Source organism: Mchenga conophoros, linkage group LG1 (genome assembly GCF_057382185.1).
Source record: "Mchenga conophoros isolate Kocher_MC1m ecotype Shallow Benthic linkage group LG1, M_conophoros_male_GT1.1, whole genome shotgun sequence".
Taxonomy (NCBI): domain Eukaryota; kingdom Metazoa; phylum Chordata; class Actinopteri; order Cichliformes; family Cichlidae; genus Mchenga; species Mchenga conophoros.
Window position 1 is genome coordinate 20,457,774 of NC_140526.1, and position 18,148 is coordinate 20,475,921.

At 40.4% G+C, this 18,148-nt stretch overlaps 1 protein-coding gene across 1 annotated transcript in view; it reads left to right on the forward strand.

Moving 5' to 3' along the window:
• The window catches only part of LOC146583296 (uncharacterized), a 140,464-nt gene that overhangs the window by 56,603 nt on the left and 65,713 nt on the right, over nt 1-18,148 (forward strand). Inside the window, exon 5 of the mRNA XM_085269711.1 lies at nt 12,727-12,818. The gene's annotated coding sequence lies outside the window, so the exon portion shown is untranslated. The remainder of the gene's footprint in view (nt 1-12,726; nt 12,819-18,148) is intronic.

Below are 18,148 nucleotides of genomic sequence, written 5' to 3' on the forward strand. Positions count from 1 at the left end.
GCTGTTTTTCTGCCAAGGGGACAGGACGACTGATCCGTGTTAAGGACAGAATGAATGGGGCCATGTATCGTGAGATTTTGAGCCAAAACCTCCTTCCATCAGTGAGAACTTTGAAGATGAAACGAGGCTGGGTCTTCCAACATGACAATGATCCAAAACACACCGCCCAGGCAACAAAGGAGTGGCTCCGTAAGAAGCATTTGAAAGTCCTGGAGTGGCCTAGCCAGTCTCCAGACCTCAACCCCATAGAAAATCTGTGGCGGGAGTTGAAAGTCCGTGTTGCTCGGCGACAGCCCCAAAACATCACTGCTCTCGAGAAGATCTGCATGGAGGAATGGGCCAAAATACCAGCTACTGTGTGTGCAAACCTGGTAAAGACCTATAGTAAGCATTTGACCTCTGTTATTGCCAACAAAGGTTATGTTACAAAGTATTGAGTTGTATTTTTGTTATTGACCAAATACTTATTTTCCACCCTGATTTACGAATAAATTCTTTACAAATCCTACCATGTGGATTCATGGATTTTTTTTTCACATTCTGTCTCTCACAGTTGAAGTGTACCTCTGGTGCAAATTACTGACCTCTGTCATCATTTTAGGTGGGGGAACTTGCACAATCGGTGGCTGACTAAATACTTTTTTGCCCCACTGTAATTCACCATAGTTACACAACGCATTTTTTTTATTATTTCACACTAGAGTTAGTAAGCCAATCTTATGTTTTCAAAACAATAAATGTTCCAGACTTCCAAGTCCTATAGGTATGGTAAATAAGTAAAATTCTCGATCTTACTGATCATCAGCTGAAAAGACAAAATTCTTACCCCCAACTTTGTCAGATGCTGACATTTGGGCAGACTCATCATGACGTGACATTTTCATGCAACAGAAACTTGTCTGACGTCCATTGTACTACAAAGTACCATTTTGGTGAACAAGGATGTATGAAAACTTAAAATAAAAAAAGAAAACATTGTTGAGGTGCAGAGTGAGGTCATGTTAACAATTAGTGCTGCCACGATTAGTCGACTAGTCACGATTACGTCGACGATTTTGATAGTCGACGTAATCATGACTAGTCGACCAATTTAATAGTCGATGCGTCGTTTTGAAACTTTGTAAGATCCCAAAAGACGCAGGAATAAGTAGTAGGATTTAAGAGTGTAATAACGGACTGAAACAGAAGATGGCAGCACTGCATGTACAAGGATGCCAGCTGCCATTAAACCCCGAAGAAGAAGCTGTGTCCCAGGATTCATAGCGCGGCCTTGTCGCTACCCAATCCGTACCGGAAACCCGATCGGTACCCCGCATTCGCAAATCTTACATCACTTCCTCTCTTTGTCAGCATTGCAACATTCAATATATTTGAATGATACGGTTAGCGCCCAGTCAGTGTTGCCAACTTAGCGACTTTGTCGCTATATTTAGCGAGTTTTCAGACCCCCTTAATGACTTTTTTTCCCTAAAAAGCGACTAGCGACAAATCTGGCGACTTGTATTATTGGAGACTTATTTATGACGACTTTTTGACGTGAAAGCGCGTATCGCTCTTACTCTCAACAAGCAGCGGTGCTACCGTGGGCACCTCACCCGTGCCAAAGCGCTCACGGGCGGAGGATAGTCCTCCCCCCGCTGCTATCAGGGCAGGAGATGTTCCCATCTATGCGTCCAAACTAGAAAATGAATCGCGCATGAGCCAAGCCGCTGCTCCAGCACTGACTGTAACGCAGTCAGTTCTTCTTTTACTGTTATGTTGTTTTGTGGATCACAAGGTTTAAAACTACTTATAAACACACACACAGTAACTACACTAGAGTGCCAAAGAATGCAGCTGTGTAAACTTCAAATATCTGCCACCACATATTTTCAAAAGCGCACAACATTTTCGGAGACATCTGTTACCCACCAGCTCGATAGCTAACCGGGGGCAAGGCTCACTAGCCGGCAAATCGTTTTCAAACCCACTGCCGTCTTTCGCTACTCAGGTTAAACATATATAAGTCACTTAGATAACTTAAAAATGATATTGTTTGGCTTTTTTCAGTATTTTATTTGTTCCTAAGTAAATCAGTTTGGCTGAGATTAAAGTTATAGTTTTTACACAGCTGAATAAACGTCAAGCAGACAACTGATTATCAGAAGTGTGAGATGCTCGAGAATATACTCCGGTGTTGTGTTATATTTTAGATAGCAAGGAGCAGATGGCTGAGTTTATTAAACTCCACCGAAACAATCTGCAAACTTCATTAAAATTTAACAAACAATCATCTTGTCTTTATTTTTAGTTAGCACATACCTTAAACACTTAAAGCTGTAAGCTAATGATAGTTATATAAGAGCAGATTCATGCTGGTGCAATAAGCTGTACGTTGTACGTCCAATGGGCGCATGATCTGATTAGTCGACTAATCGCAAAAATAATCGGTGACTAGTCGCCTATCAAAATAATCGTTTGTGGCAGCCCTATTAACAATGCATTAAAATTTGCCTTAGATTCACCGAGGTCTTCAAGGTCAACTTAATGATTTATTGGTTAAAATTTACAAAAAGCCATATACCTTAGAAACTGTGATCCTTACAAGTGTGTTGTGTATTGTCAACATAAAGAAGGTACAATATCAAATGTAACATATGAAGATTTAAAATATGTTACATTTGATCTCTGACCTCTCCTTCAATGTCAATAGGTCTGAAGGTCAAAGTGGTAATAATGCTAAAAAGAGCTATTTAAAACAACTGTATGTTTCTTACTGGAATTATTTGTAGGCATATAGGGAATGTTTTATGGGGATTCTAAATGTTATGTTACTTTGGACTTCTTCTTCAAGGTCAAATAAGGTCAAACCTTATCTTTAAAACCAAAATCTACTGCCTTTATTATGTACGTTACAGTAACAGCTTAGCCATTTAATAGTGCATCCTCCGACAGAAAAGCACATTTGGTTATGGTTTACTGGGCTACCGCCTTGCTACTTTGCTAGTGCTACTATTGAGCATCTCGGTGTTAACACCAGCAAACCCACCTGACCAAGCATTACAGTACTTACCATCTAGTTTGAGGCACCTGGAGTCACAGTGGGGTTGGATAGGCCAAATTGGATAAGCAGAAGAGGATGGGTAGATGGATGGATAGATGATATAAATGTCAGGCACATTTTTGTCCAGGGTTTAGCCCACATCTTGCCTTACAATAGCTGAGGTGGACTCCAGCTCGCCTTGCAATCTTCTGAAGAATATAATGGAAAAGCAAATGGGTGGACTGATGACAGCAAACATATTAAATGAGTACGAGGTTAGTTCGTTGATCCAAAGTAATTCAGGAATAGGTGATTTTTTATTTATTTATTTATTTTTTAACCCAGGAGTGCCAATACCATAACAGTTTTTCCTTTGTGTTGTACAAGATGATTGTGTCTAGAATAGAATAGAATAGAATAGAATTCAACTTTATTGTCATTGCACATGCACAGGTACAGGGCAACGAAATGCAGTTTGCATCCATCCAGAAGTGCTTTAGTGATATAGATATATTACAATATATATTAGCAATAATATAGATATGTGAGTATATTACAGAAATGGGTCTATTATGGTATGTTATAATGTACACGGTATGAAGTATGTTGTGAATATTCTATAAGTATGTACAGGCTGTAGTGAGTACAAGCTATGTACAGGATATGAACAGGATATAAATATGAAAAACTATACAGAATATGAAATAAATAACTTTACAGAATCTGGGATATACAGCTATACAGAAATGGGAACTATGCAAGTTGTAAACAGTTGTAGAATTAAAGATTATCGAATGTACAGAATGATTATTTACACAGAGCTATACAGTAGTGCAGTTAAGATAAGTGAGGGTGTAGATAGTTTCTACAGAGGCTATATAAAGTGCTAGTGGTTGTGAGTGGTGGTTCAGTCCATGTTATTATTGTGTTTGAGGGTACAGTTGTCCATTGTGGGTGTGTGTATGTTCAGTCCATGAGTTTAACGTGGGTCAGATGTCAGGAGGCAGAGTTCAGGAGTCTGACAGCTGTGGGGAAGAAGCTGTTCCGGTACCTGGTGGTCTTAGTCCGGAGGCTCCTGTGGCGCCTCCCAGAGGGCAGGAGGGTGAAGAGTCCATGTGATGGGTGACTGGGGTCTTTGATGATTTTCCCAGCCCTTTTCAGACACCGCTTCCTGTAGATGTCTTTTATGGCAGGAAGTGGTGCTCCGGCGATGCGCTGGGCAGTTTTCACGACCCTCTGCAACGCCTTCCGGTCCGAGGCAGAGCAGTTCCCGTACCAGACTGTTATACAGTTGGTCAGGATGCTCTCGATGGTGCAGCGATAGAAGTTCACCAGGATGTCTGAGGACAGGTGGTTCTTCCTCAGAGTCCTCAAGAAGAAGAGGCGCTGGTGAGCCTTCTTGACCAGCTTGGAGCAGTTGGTCGTCCAGGTGAGATCCTCGGAGATGTGGACTCCCAGGAACTTGAAGCTGCTCACACGCTCCACAGCCGTCCCCTTAATGTGGATGGGTGGATGTGGGTCAGCATTCCTCCTGTAGTCCACGATGAGCTCCTTGGTCTTCTCGGTGTTAAGCAGCAGGTTGTTTCTGTCGCACCACTCAGCCAGACGATCCACCTCCTCCCTGTAGGCGGCCTCATCGTTGTCACTGATGAGGCTAATCACCGTGGTGTCATCTGCAAACTTAATGATGGTGTTGGAACCATCAGCAGGTCTGCAGTCGTGGGTGAAGAGGGAGTAGAGGAAAGGGCTCATCACACAGCCTTGTGGTACACCGGTGTTCATTGTGATGGTAGATGAGCAGCGGTTATCCAGCCGGACATGTTGGGGGCGGTTGGTCAGGAAGTCCAGTAACCATTTGCAGATGAGGGAACTGATACCCAGGTCTGTCAGTTTCCTGATGAGTTGTGAGGGGTGGATTGTATTGAATGCTGAACTGAAGTCTATAAACAGCATTCTGGCGTAGGTGTTGTTGTTGTCCAGGTGTGAGAGGACAGAGTGCATTGCGATGGAGACTGCATCCTCTGTGCTCCTGTTCCGGCGGTATGCGAATTGGTGGGGGTCCAGGGTGGGGGGGAGACAGGATTTGAAGTGTGCTAGGACCAGCTGCTCTAAGCACTTAGTGATGATGGGGGTGAGTGCTACTGGGCGGTAATCATTGAGGCAAGATGGGTTGGAGTTTTTGGGTATCGGGACGATGGAGGTGGATTTGAAGCAGGCCGGTACCACAGCGTGGGCCAAGGACAGATTGAATATGTCTGTGAGCACTCCTGCAAGCTCCCCAGAACACGCTCTGAGAACACGCCCGGGGATGCCATCAGGGCCTGCAGCCTTGTGGACATTGATCCTGCTCAGCACCGCTCCTACATCGGTGGGGGAGAGAGTCATAGGTTGGTGGTCTGGCGTCATGTCTAGTGGTTAACATCAGCAAAGACTGGCCATCCTAATCTAAATCAAGCAGCTTCCCCAAACCTGCTTGATTTAGATTACATTTAATGAATATCACACTTCTTTCTCAGTGGTCTTGAGCATTTATTCCTGCTACATCTGACCTTAATATACACACCCTAGTCTGTTTGATTCAAACAGAGATGTGCTTTGAACTGTGTAGGGGTTTTTATTAGTTTCCTAGGTTTTCTGGCCATTGTTAGTCAGTGTTGTGGGTTGATTATGTATGCACTATTCCAGGATTTTTATCTTCCATTTACATGAACTTTGCTTTATTACTTTTACCATAATTAGCTAAGTGATTTCACCCGGGGGCATACTGTTGTTTTAATCCACTCCCACGTGCATGTGCTTAGTGTAAGAACTTAATCTATGTGTGAGAGCTTGCACATTCATTAAAGTGAATAGCAGATGCCCTTTGTCCTTTATAATATGGCGATCACAAATTCCCTATTTAGTTATTTTTAGTTTCCTGTATGCAGTTATGAAATCTGCCCTTTTTGTCATACATTTATGTATTTGTTGTTGCATTTCTCCATATCGACAGTAGTGCTAGTGAAACCAGTGCCAGGCTGCTGTTTCTCTGATAACCAGTTGAGGCTGCCTTAACTCTGGCTTTTTAATGTGGGAGTCTACTGGGGAAAGTAGAGTAGCTTTTGGAGCCAGCCTCCAGTGGCCACTCCAGGAACCACTTTTGGCACTTCTGTTCTTAGCTTCATTTTTCAGCCCCAGAGATTTCGGCCTGCTCCCAGTCAAGAGTCATGTTATATTAGCTAACTTTTTTTTATTGCTAAAAAAGAGAAAGACAAGTAGATGATCTCCAAAAGTTGATTCTGTTCATCTGGACGTAGCGTTTTGTGGGAGAAACGTTTCGTCACTCATCCAGATGACTTCTTCAGTCTCAGCTGAGATTTGGTTTCCCCAAATCTTATGAACAGTACATTTGCATAATGACTGAAACCAGCCCACTGAAGGAACAATGGGCTGGGATGCGAACACCATCCCCACTGACACAGCGGCCAGGGAGGCAGAAGAACAGCACATCAAGAAGGCCCTTAGTAAATGTGATTATCCCAGCTGGACTTTTGTCAAAGCTGGAAAGGCACCTAAAGAAAGCTCCAGCCGATCCAGGAGAGAAGGACAACCGCTGCCCAAGCGAAAACCTGTAGTGCTCCCATTAGAGGTGGGAATCACCATACATCCCACGATACGATATTATCACAATACTTAACGCACGATACGATATTATTGCGATTTTTAAAAATATCTGCGATATTCAGATTCTGTACATAAAGGTAAACTTTATCAATATTCATTTTATCTAATATCAGTCTCGCACTCAGTCTTTCTCTCATTTCAGTCAGTTTTATTGTTGACAAACTGAACGGTTTGTATCACAGTCTAGCCCAACTTAACTGAATGCAACCATCTGGTACAATTATAGCTATTCTGAACTATGCAATTTATGAAAACTATGCAGCCCATTCAGCAACTGAAGAATTTGAAAGTAAATTAAAACGAAATATAATTTTACATTAAATAAAAAAGTTTTAAACTTAATTAAAATAAAACATGTCTTAAATTAAAATAAGTAAACTGTCATGTTTATTGCTGCCAAAAAAAGTTAAACACATTTGGACAGTGAAGGAATGTCAGGATTCTTGCTCAGAAAAAGGATCAACATGCTCTGAAGTCAGAGCACAAAAACTTTTTTTGTAACAAAATATCGATTTCTGCTGTCCCTGTATCGATACATTATTAGCAAACAAAATATCACGATACTACACGGTATCGATTTTTTTCCCCCACCCCTAGCTCCCATACGTGTCAGGAGTATCGGAACAGTTGAGATGCATTTTTTTCTAAACACCGGGTCTCTGTGGCTTTTAAACCCAAAATACACTGCGCAAAAAATTGGTTCACCCCAAGGATCGGGTTCCCTGACACAAACAGAGTAACATAGTGTACGCTGTTAAGTGCCAGGAGGATTGCCAGGATTTATACATCAGGGAAACCAAACAACCTCTGGCGAAGCGGGTGGCACAACACAGAAGCGCTACCTCATCAGGCCAGGACTGTTCACACCTACAGGCCAGTGGACACTCTTTCAATGATGAGGATGTACACATCCTGGACAGGGAAGAACGCTGGTTTGAGCGCGGAGTCAAGGAGGCCATTTACGTGAAAAGGGAAAGACCATCTCTGAATCGAGGAGGGGGTCTAAGGGTACATCTTTCACCATCTTACAATGCTGTGATTGCAGCCATTCCCCAACTCTCTGTGAATGGGACTCATGGCCATTGATCAGTGGTCTTTGATCAGTGGGTTATAGTCAGTGGTTGTTGATCAATGGTCATGAGAATTTGCATAATTATGATTAAGGAACTGACCTCCCAGCCCATTGTTCCTTCAGTGGGCTGGTTTCAGTCATTATGCAAATGTACTGTTTATAAGATTTGGGGAAACCTGCAGTCAGCTCAGACTGAAGAAGTCACTCTGATGAGTGACAAAACTTTTCTCCCACAAAACGCTACATCCAGATGAACAGAATCAACTTTTGGAGATTTACTTTCCTGGATGATTGAGAATGCATCAAGACAAGTAGATGATATTTATAGCAACCAGCTTGTAGATATTGCTGTGCTCTCAAGATTAAACTAAACTGTGAGTATTATGGACGTACACTATATTTGCTTGTACATGTTAGCTGTACGCAGGACCATGCGGGTGGCTGAAGAGATTTTTTTCTCTCAAATGATTTCTGTTGAATATCTGACTGGCTCTGACTAACTGATTCCAAAAGATATTTAAATTAACAGTCAGTGTCCCAACTACATTGGAAGCAGCTGATATGTTCAACTGTTTGCTAAAAATGGGGCACATATAGTATGCACTTCAGAAATGAGTCACAGTGACATTCATAAACTATCTCATTTTAAGGAGCAGCACTTGAGCCTTTGATTTCATCTTTACCGGAATTAAGACTCTAAAATAAATTACATTTGTTTCTTCTAACTTTAACTTAACAAAGTAAAGATGCTGTGTTATTTGCCAGTTCTGTCAGTTTTCTGAGGGCTTGATGTTATTCAATTGTTATGCAATAAATTTTTAAACAGACAGTGGGTAGACAGTATTATTGTTTCTCTGTATTTGTGCATTATGTGCATGGTTGTCTTGCATATGGTGGGTACGTCTGTCCCCGTATGATAAGGACCATCTGACTTGCTGATGGTTTTCTAAATATGGTGATGCTCTGGGACAGGGTTATAGTAATGAGCCTTGGCAGTAGCTTGCTTTAGTATTAAATGTGCATCTCCCTCCCTTTAAAGGCAGTAAAGCATGTTGGGATGCAGTGAAATGTTTACAACACTGTGGTTGGCTCCTTCAACAGTCCTGGCAGCAGAGGCCATTATTGCAGCTCACATTTCTAATCACTCATCCTTGGCAATCAATCAAGGCCCCACCCCCTACCTTTCTCGACACTGCCATAGAATTTCAGAAGTCTGCATTACAAGGACACTCTAAAATGGCCTCACAGAATACTTACAATCATCAACTGAAGTTAAAGAGTTTTTTCATTCTGTGAATGTGTAGGATCTGGTGTTTTGTGGCCAGCTGAAACCTCAAGGTTTCAGTGCTTGGTTTAAGTGTCCAAGGGGACGTATTTTACCTCAGGCTTTTAAAAGCAACCTCCTGGTGTCAAGTACAGCAACGTGGGTGACTTTTTCTTTTTAAACACAACTGAAATCTATTAACGGAGCAATTTTGTATCCTTTTTTCAGTTTGTTAGGTAAATTAAATATTTTTAAAATGCACATTAATTTGTTTCTTTAAACCACCTTATTCAACATGGTACTCCTACATACCTTTTAGAATATGTTACTGAGAGCTGCTGCAGGAATCACCGTTGTTCACAATTGTTCCTTTTAATTAAAGGCTATTGATATACTAATATAAACCTAGATTCTAAAACCACCAACACATGATTGTACATTGTAGTTTCACTTCACTTCCCTGGATATGCTGCAATCTTTGTATATCAAAAGATGCCCTTAAAAAAACAACACAATGAATTCATGTTTCACTTATTTCATATACTTTAACATATATTCTAACTAGTGTCAGGAAGTTTTCTGTACCCAAGCTGAAAACTGAGGTTCTTTCACATTCAAACCATATCATATATTCAGACCTAGCCTTGACATCTTTCACAGGTTTAATTTCCGCTGCTCTGCGAGCTATGAGGTTTTTCTTTATCGTGAAAAGCAAAACAATGTGCAAGAGATGAATGTCACCTGAAAAAGGAGTAGTGGTTCCTCTCAATAGTTTTTAGTTGGTGTTCATGATGATGAAAAGACATTTGAGTTTTTATATTAGTAAGAAAGAATTACCGCTATGCTTTTGACTGTGTCAGGCTAAGATTGTTTTTTAGCTATTGCTAAACTTTGCTTTATTGTTTAAATGCATTCTCATTAGTGTCATCTACTGCAAATTATTTGTTTACATGCGATGACTGTGTAGTAGATTATTAGTAAAAACTATGGTAGCACTACTATTGTCAAGGCTCTTTATATAATACAGCTACAGAAGTCCTTCTCAGTTCTTCTGACTGATAAATTGAGTATATGACAAGTGCAAAGTCTCATTTAATCCACTACTGTCTTGTCATTAAGGGTCTGTGTCTGTGCAAAAACCTCCTCAAGTTACATTTATTTGTGTACATTTACACAGATGTATGACTACCCAGAGCCGACATATTCAACGTTTTTTGTAGTTCTTCAAAACAAAAAAAACCAAAACATCGCCATGTAGCTTGATGTGGATGACATCATTTTTAGGTTGAACACTGACTGATTGAAAAGTGGGGTGGAACACGGAAAGGAGCAACAGTGGAGTTCACAGATAGTTGCTGCAGTGGAAACTTTTCATTCTTTGTAGCACTTGTTTTTACTTGAGCTCTTTCTATGTTAGGACTTTTTTCTGGGACTATCAAGAAGGACCAACAACTGGACAAGCAAGAGCAGCCCATCGACGGCTTGTTTGTCTCAGTTCCTCCTGGTTGCTACAGCTGAACCCTGCACCACATGCTCCTCTCTCAATGCTTTCACTTGAGAACAGTAGTGGAAGCAGTTGTAACAAACGTAAAGCACACACCAGAACAATGAGATAGCATTGCTATGTTTAACTGGAGTTAATGCTAACAAGTGCAGTTCTTTTGTAAGAGTGGACGTACATGTTGACTCCTTACACTGCTAACTTAAAATTATATAATAATATAGAAACTGCATATTTTTTTACAAATAAAGGGAAAGGTACTGTGTCATCAAAAGGGTGTCCTTAAATAATATTCAAGCAATATTAATGCACATTTTGTCATAGAAAATATAAAAAAACAACCCATTTTAATAGTGTCATTAAAATACTGGATCTATAAGCAGTATCAGTAATAGTAGGTGTACCATATGGGAATCATAATGATTCCCATCCTTATTCAGCATGTACTGGGGAACATGTGTATTGGTTATTATTACAGAGATAATTGAGGGGGAGATTTAAAGGAAAGAATCCATGTTTTATGATGTTTACTGCAGTGATGTCTCAGAGCGCGCACGCACGCACGCACACACACACACACACACACACACAAAATATGCACAAATGTGAAAGGGAAGAAATAATTTGTGGCACTGCAGAAGACAGGTGTCACTGTGTCCTCTTCGCTGGTCATAAAAGTTAATTAAAGAAAAGGAATTTTTATTATCCTTGGTTGCTCAAGCACAGGCAATGGGCTGCTGCTTAATAACAGCCGATAGTGGAGTCCAAGAGCAGTCTATTCTACAGCTGCTGTCAAGAGATGTGTGTAACCAGATAATAGCTGCCTGTAGATATATGCACAGTACCTACCTCTAACAACTGATGGCATGTTTTCTAGAATTCCAGTCTAGATGTTCACTCTGTATCAGGTGCTGTCTGTCTTGGTGATGCATGTGACTATATGCAAATATTAAAAGTATCAAATTTCAAGTCCTGTGTTTCTGCTTATGGCTGTGACTCCAGCAGCTTAAACAAACACCCCTGATTTCTCTGGACTTTCATAACTTGCATTCATAGAGGGTTGGGCGATGGGTTATTGTTCCAGCTGCCATCATCAATCTTGTATTAGTGAACTAGCTAAATTGAGCATATATTTTACCAAAATCTGATGTCAAAGAAAGAAATGGTTAATATAGGTCACAGAAGGAGACCATATCATGATCTTTCCACTTATTTTTCTTTCGTTCTTTCGTTGATGTATATGGTTTGGTTGGTTGGCACATTACTGCAGCTTGTTTCCAGTATGAACGCAGCTTAAGTCATTAAAAATCTAGCAATTCACAAATGCAAGACCACCAGAACGTGTGTGTTTAGTTTTTTCTGTATGTTTCTGTATGCAGCAACCGTTTTTTTACATATCTGCTAACACTCAAGTCTCGGGATTCTCCTGGCTTTCTCCCAGGAGACTTCACGAATGTGTGTGACCTTTATTTTGAATAATTAGAATATACAGGTTAGTAAATTTGGCATGTTTGACTGTTGTTACCAAAGTTGCCAGATTGTTTACACATGCAGCCCACACACTACAGGTTCTACTTGTCTGTCAGCACGACTTGAATGTTTACTGTTAGTTTGTCCCGTCCACAGCTGTCCTGTCTCATTACTGTCTGTGATTTTTGTATTTACTTTTAAATTGTTAATTTGACTTTCAGCTAGCATTTTGAGATTGATTTGAGATCATGTTGGAGAAGTGATATATATACACTCACTCAACACTTTATTAGGTAAATCTTGCTAGTATCTTAATATTCTTTGTGACAGAGATTCAACAAGGTGCTTGAAACATTCTTCAGAGATTTATGTCCATATTGACATGATGGCATCACAAAGTTGCAGGAGTTTGATGACTGCATGGATCTCTCCTATTCATCAGCATCACAAAGTTGATCTGTTGAATTGACAGTGGAAGCCAGAAAAGTCACCCATCAGGATATGGGTGGCTTTTATGTTTAAATGATGCTTAAGAGACCAAAGTTGTGCTATTAAATATCCACCACACTATTACACCAACATCACCAGCAGCCTGAAACATTTATACAACCATGTTGAATCCTGCTTTCATGTTGCTTATGTCCAAGTCTGATACTACTGTTTGAATAAGTTTTGGTCTGAATTCTTGCCTCAAAATTTCTGACATGAGTCGTATCCAATGTGATCTTCTGCAGCTGAAGCCAAAAGTCACAGGATTTTCACCAGAGACAAAACACTCCTGTTATACTGTGAACCTTGCAGAAGATGGAACAAAATCAAGTTGCAGGTGAGATGTTATAAACTCCCAGCTGGCGTTAAAACTTAAAGACAACACTACATTGGGCAGTTATTGGCTGACTGTGCCAATTTGCCACCCTGAAGCTAGAGACCTACATGTAGTTCAACTTTAATTACCAGGGTGAACTTGATATTAAATGAGGTGGGAGTGGAAGGAGATGAAAAAGGGTGGAGGGGAGAAGAAAGGAATCATGAGGTGGAGGAGGAAACTGAGAGAAGTGGAGTGGTGCAGCAGTAAAGGATGCATTAACCAATTAAAGTTGGGGAGCAGAGGAATTACGTGATGCAGTGATTTTCTTTTCTCTTGTAATTGTCATTGTTGTTGCAATAAGAAAGAGGAGCTAACAGCAACCGTATCATCAGGATCATCATATCATACTTTGGCTGTATTTGTATGTGTTCGGTTTACAGTCAATGTAAAACACATCACACATGCACTTCTGTATCATGGCAAGATAATTATATGTATCCCCTAGGTAAGTAAGACTAATACGATCCACCAGAATCAAATTTGCTTACATAAAACCAATACTAAAAATGCCTTTTGCCACTGAGATATATTTACATATTTGCACAATCTGCACACTTATGCTTAAAAATAATTATGTATGCATCAATATTTGATGAACAACAAAGACGTTAGCGCCCTGCAGTATTTTCGAGCTTGAGCCATGGGATTATGTTAAGTGTTCACACAGCCTCATCTATGATTCATTTTATTGCCAGAACCCTAGCCACTGCTGTTTTACTCCTCAGAGCTTTGTTGAGTCTGTCTGTGGGAGATAGCCAGCGGAAAGACAGAGGCTAAGGTACAGAATGGAGAGATGAGCATAAAAAGAAAGATGGTGAGACGACAGAGAAATGTAACCTTTTGTGAGTGTTCAATTTGAAGCTGCATTTCTCTCCCTCTCTGCCCCATTCTGGCTTTGCTCCTTTCAGTCCTTTTCCTCCCTGCTTTTACTGCCGGTCTTTCCAGCTCTCATTAATGCTAATTTATGCAGCCTGGCTGGCACAAAACTAGCAGGGAGGGTCTTCTCCCTTGATTACCAGCAGTGAGAACGGGGGCGGTGGGGTGGTGTGGTGGGGGGAGGCTGTGGTGAGGGTGACCTGGACAGACACCTCATTTAATTTAATACATTGGAGCATGCAGCAGCGGGGGAGTTGAGGCGAGGGAGGGAGATAATCAAGAGGCTGGGCCCTTATAAATGTGCTCTGAGATGACATGGAAGAGATTGGATTTGGAAACGAAGAGCAAAGAAGAGCAAAGCCAAGCGGAACACAATTGATTGATTCCATTCAAGTGATCGTACCCACTGATGAGGAATGAGTTTTTTTTCTGAGGGAGAACGATCTGATGAGCTTTTTAAAAATTCTAGTGTTTTCATTGCCCGTCCCTTATTCAGCAAAGTCTCCCCATCTGCAGTCCCAGTTGCAGAATTAGTCACCATAAATGTCTCTTACGTAGCAATGCAAAACGGCAAGCTCAGAAGAATCAGAAACCTGGTTAAAAATCTGGTAGAATTTCTAAAGAAATACAGTAAACTATATAAAGGAGCAAATCTTGAAGCTGCTTTGTATAAGTAACTGGCGTTTACAACAGCTCAAATAAAGAAATATCCACAATGCAATTTCCTGGTTAATAAAATGGTTACCCTATAAATAAATATATAGTTTTTCCAATACTCCTGCATCTACCATAGTGGCAATAAAAATATAAACGTTAAGTAAAAAAGTAAAGATGGTTCAGTGCAAGCATGTTTTGATGGTTAGAAATAACATGTAATGTAAAGGTTGTTCTTATGTAGTAAATCAATTTAGGAGTTTACTTTGAGCTGAAGATGGGAAAGTGACATGACAGAATTTAACAATATACAGATGTCCTCTGTCTCTGGCTCAAAACTCTGTAAAGATTGTATTAGCATCCTGGCTCCAAAATGCAAAGCTAATATCATGAGAGCCAGTGGCCTGGCTCCAGTATTGAGTCCCTTCAGGGTAAAGTGATACCTGAACCCCCTCATCTTCTAAAGATGAGCAGTCCCATCATGAGGTTAGAGCACCTCTCTAAACACCAGCCAAGGGTCGAAACACTTCCCGCCCATCCGTCCACATACTGTGACGAATGGAAGGAAATCAGACGGTGGCCATGACAGGCAGATTATGAAATCCCTCTGTCTACATGATTTAGCCCCGTCTCTGCTTCTTAATCGCCATATGTGATTAAAGTAAACAAACGAAGCATTATTAGATTAGTCAGAAGGACATGGAGTCTTTGTTGGTGATTATCCTTTCCTTTTTAATGAAATGCTGCTTGAAATTAACATGGCTTTAACTAATTTGATTTAGCATTGGCCCAAGAAATACCAGACAGCTCTCATTTGCCTGCAGACAGTTTGAGATCCTTGTCAGGGGCTCGAGATCAAATGTTGGAGCAAGGCAAATATTTCCGTTCTTCTGCAAAGTTCACACGGCTTGATTGAGTTCCTTGCATCGCGTTGTTTGAGATACAAAGATGAGTTACCAAGTCAAAAACACAAGAAATGGTTTCTCAGTATGCAGTGGAACTATATCAACAAGAAATCTAAAAGTTACTGACACCATGAAAATATTCTGGTGGTCACTTTTATGGACACTGACCTATCTTTGTACTGACAGGGTTTATTAAAGAGCTGTTGTGTGCTTGGATTAAAGGGGGTCAGCAGTCGCATGAATAGCATCCATGTCTGTATTTGGCAGCGGGTGTGCATTGTTAGTGGAAATAAGCCTGTCAGTATAATCCTCCTTTGTGAGATTCATTAAAGATAGGATGCAATCTAGCTGATTCAGGTCTCGGTTTTGAGGCCACCTTTAGGTTCACAAAGCCCCCGTTGCTACAAAGGCTAAAGGTTTTGGGGAAAGGGTGCTTTTTATCTTTATCTACACTGCTTTTTCATTTAGATCTCTACTCAGAGCAGTGTGGCTCAGTGTTGTATGGCAAAATGAATTTAACAGCTAGCCATCTTCGAAGTGCAGCTGCTAATGTTGTTAAGCTTGAAACAGTAATGATTGGCTCTTATAGTAATATACCTATCAATCGAAATACAGTGTACATTAAATACAACGGTAAATGGCCTGCATTTGTATAGCGCTTTTTCTAGTCCATAGGACCCCAAAGCGCTTTACACTACATTCAGTCATTCACACACACATTCACACACTGGCGATAGCAAGCTACATTGTAGCCACAGCTGCCCTGGGGCGCACTGACAGAGGCGAGGCTGCCGGACACACTGGCGCCACCGGGCCCTCTGACCACCACCAGTAGGCAAACACGGGGTTAGTATCTTGCCCAAGGATATTTGGCATGCAGCCAGGAGGCAGCCTGGGATCGAACCACCAACCTTCTGATTAGTGGCTGACCTGCTCTGCCACCTGAGCTACAGCCACCCAATACAATGTATTGGAACTGCACCATTACATAATAGGACGCTATAAACTGAAATTCTTGTGCTCCAGATAGCATTGAAATATTTAGAGTTTTGTAGAAGATTCACTCCAAATGTGTATATTCATATAATATCTCACTATCACTATACGGTTGATTAGGATGCATTCCATATCTAATTTATGTTTGCTGAGTTTTTTGAACCATGGTAACCAATCAAGCCCTCCATAGAGAAACGGCAGGAATTTGGACGAACCTGAGACCAGGGTGCATTCTTGCACAAGTTTGCCCATGAATAGCACTTCATATTTTCATGAATTAAACTTTAGGAAATCCATTTAAAGAATGGCCTCTGTGGCTTTGACTGTCAGATACAGAGCCACTTAAAACCAGGGGTCACCTCCACGCTTGTTTAATAGCTACTTAGAGCACCTTGGTGAGTGTGTTTTTGCCCTCGCCGGCCATAAATACTTATGGACATGGCTGGGTTTATCCTTTTCAGTGTTTTAAAGGGAAAACTCTTTTGAAGAAAGCACCACCAAACTCTAACCCAGGGAAGCCTTGTGCCTAAAAATGACAGTAGTTATATAGATGGTTTCAACGGTAATCCTCTAAAACAACTCCTGTGGTATAATTCACTATTCTCTTAGTAAACATTTATATTGCTGACAATATGTTGTGCTAAAGAAGGTGGGATTCAAGTTAACACTAAGTGACACTCAGAGACACCAAAAGAAGGAGATATGGCCTCAAAGAATCCTGACATCTTAAGAAAAAAAAATCCTAATTGCAGAGATTATGGTTATAAACAATCACAAGTTAAACAGGGAGAAACATCAACCAACATGTTAAAGAGTAGGCAAGTGTACTTAACAGTTTTCTCTGATGACACTTTCTATAATGTTAATTAACTTTGCAATTTTTAATGCTTTTTAAACACTACTTTGGGGAAAATCAAAATTTTTACATTTTTGTTTTATCAGATTTCTCTGCTGATTTTATAGTATATAGAATATATTGTGTATTAATCATTTATTTTGATAGCTAGGCCCTTTGCCCCTCCTAGTGCACTGCCATGGACATCTGTCTTTACAGAGCTCCCTTCTTCACCCAGGTCTCTGTGCTGGTGGTTTGCCATCAGTGTATTGTAGTAGTATTTATAGTATTATTTGTATTAGTATTATAGAAATATTTATGGTGTGGTTATTAGACTCAGGCCCAACCCACCTTTTCTCATCCTGGACTTTGGAAAAGGCAATGTCAGAGTTAATCATTTACATAAGGGCTTTAGAATAAATGCTCAGGGGCCTTTCTTGTAGGACATAGAATCTTTTATATAGAGGTATAGTGATACTAACGTGTTTCTGAGGAAGTGGTAGTTTATAGATGTATACATAAATCAAAGACTGTATAAAAGATGGAAGTAGTTTTTGGGTCTGAGAAGGTTTAATGTTGAAGTGCCTTAAATATGGATTATTTTAAAGGCCACCAGGGGGTTAAAAAATTCTTCTGGTCCTATAAAAGCCCATGGGAAACCAGGGTTCCTGACACGATCTCTATGAATACTTTCCTGTTGAGTTTTATGGTCTCGGTCATTTATTTTGGGCCATATGAAATAAAGAATTAACTCAGTTTTGTAAATCTATGTTTCAGAAAGGAGGATTATCCAAGGTGGGCTCAGTGGTTAACAACTTGTGATTGATAAGAAACAAGATGAGGTACATAGTTTTAAAGAAAATAGGAAACAGGAAAGCATCTAATTTTGTTAAAGGTCCATTTAAAGAGTCATGAGCAGAACTATTTTATCCAAGACTTTTGCATAGTGTGAAAGTACAGTGGCTGTAGAAGAATGACACATGGTATGTTGGTTAGATTATTGTTTACTGAAGTGTTGATGA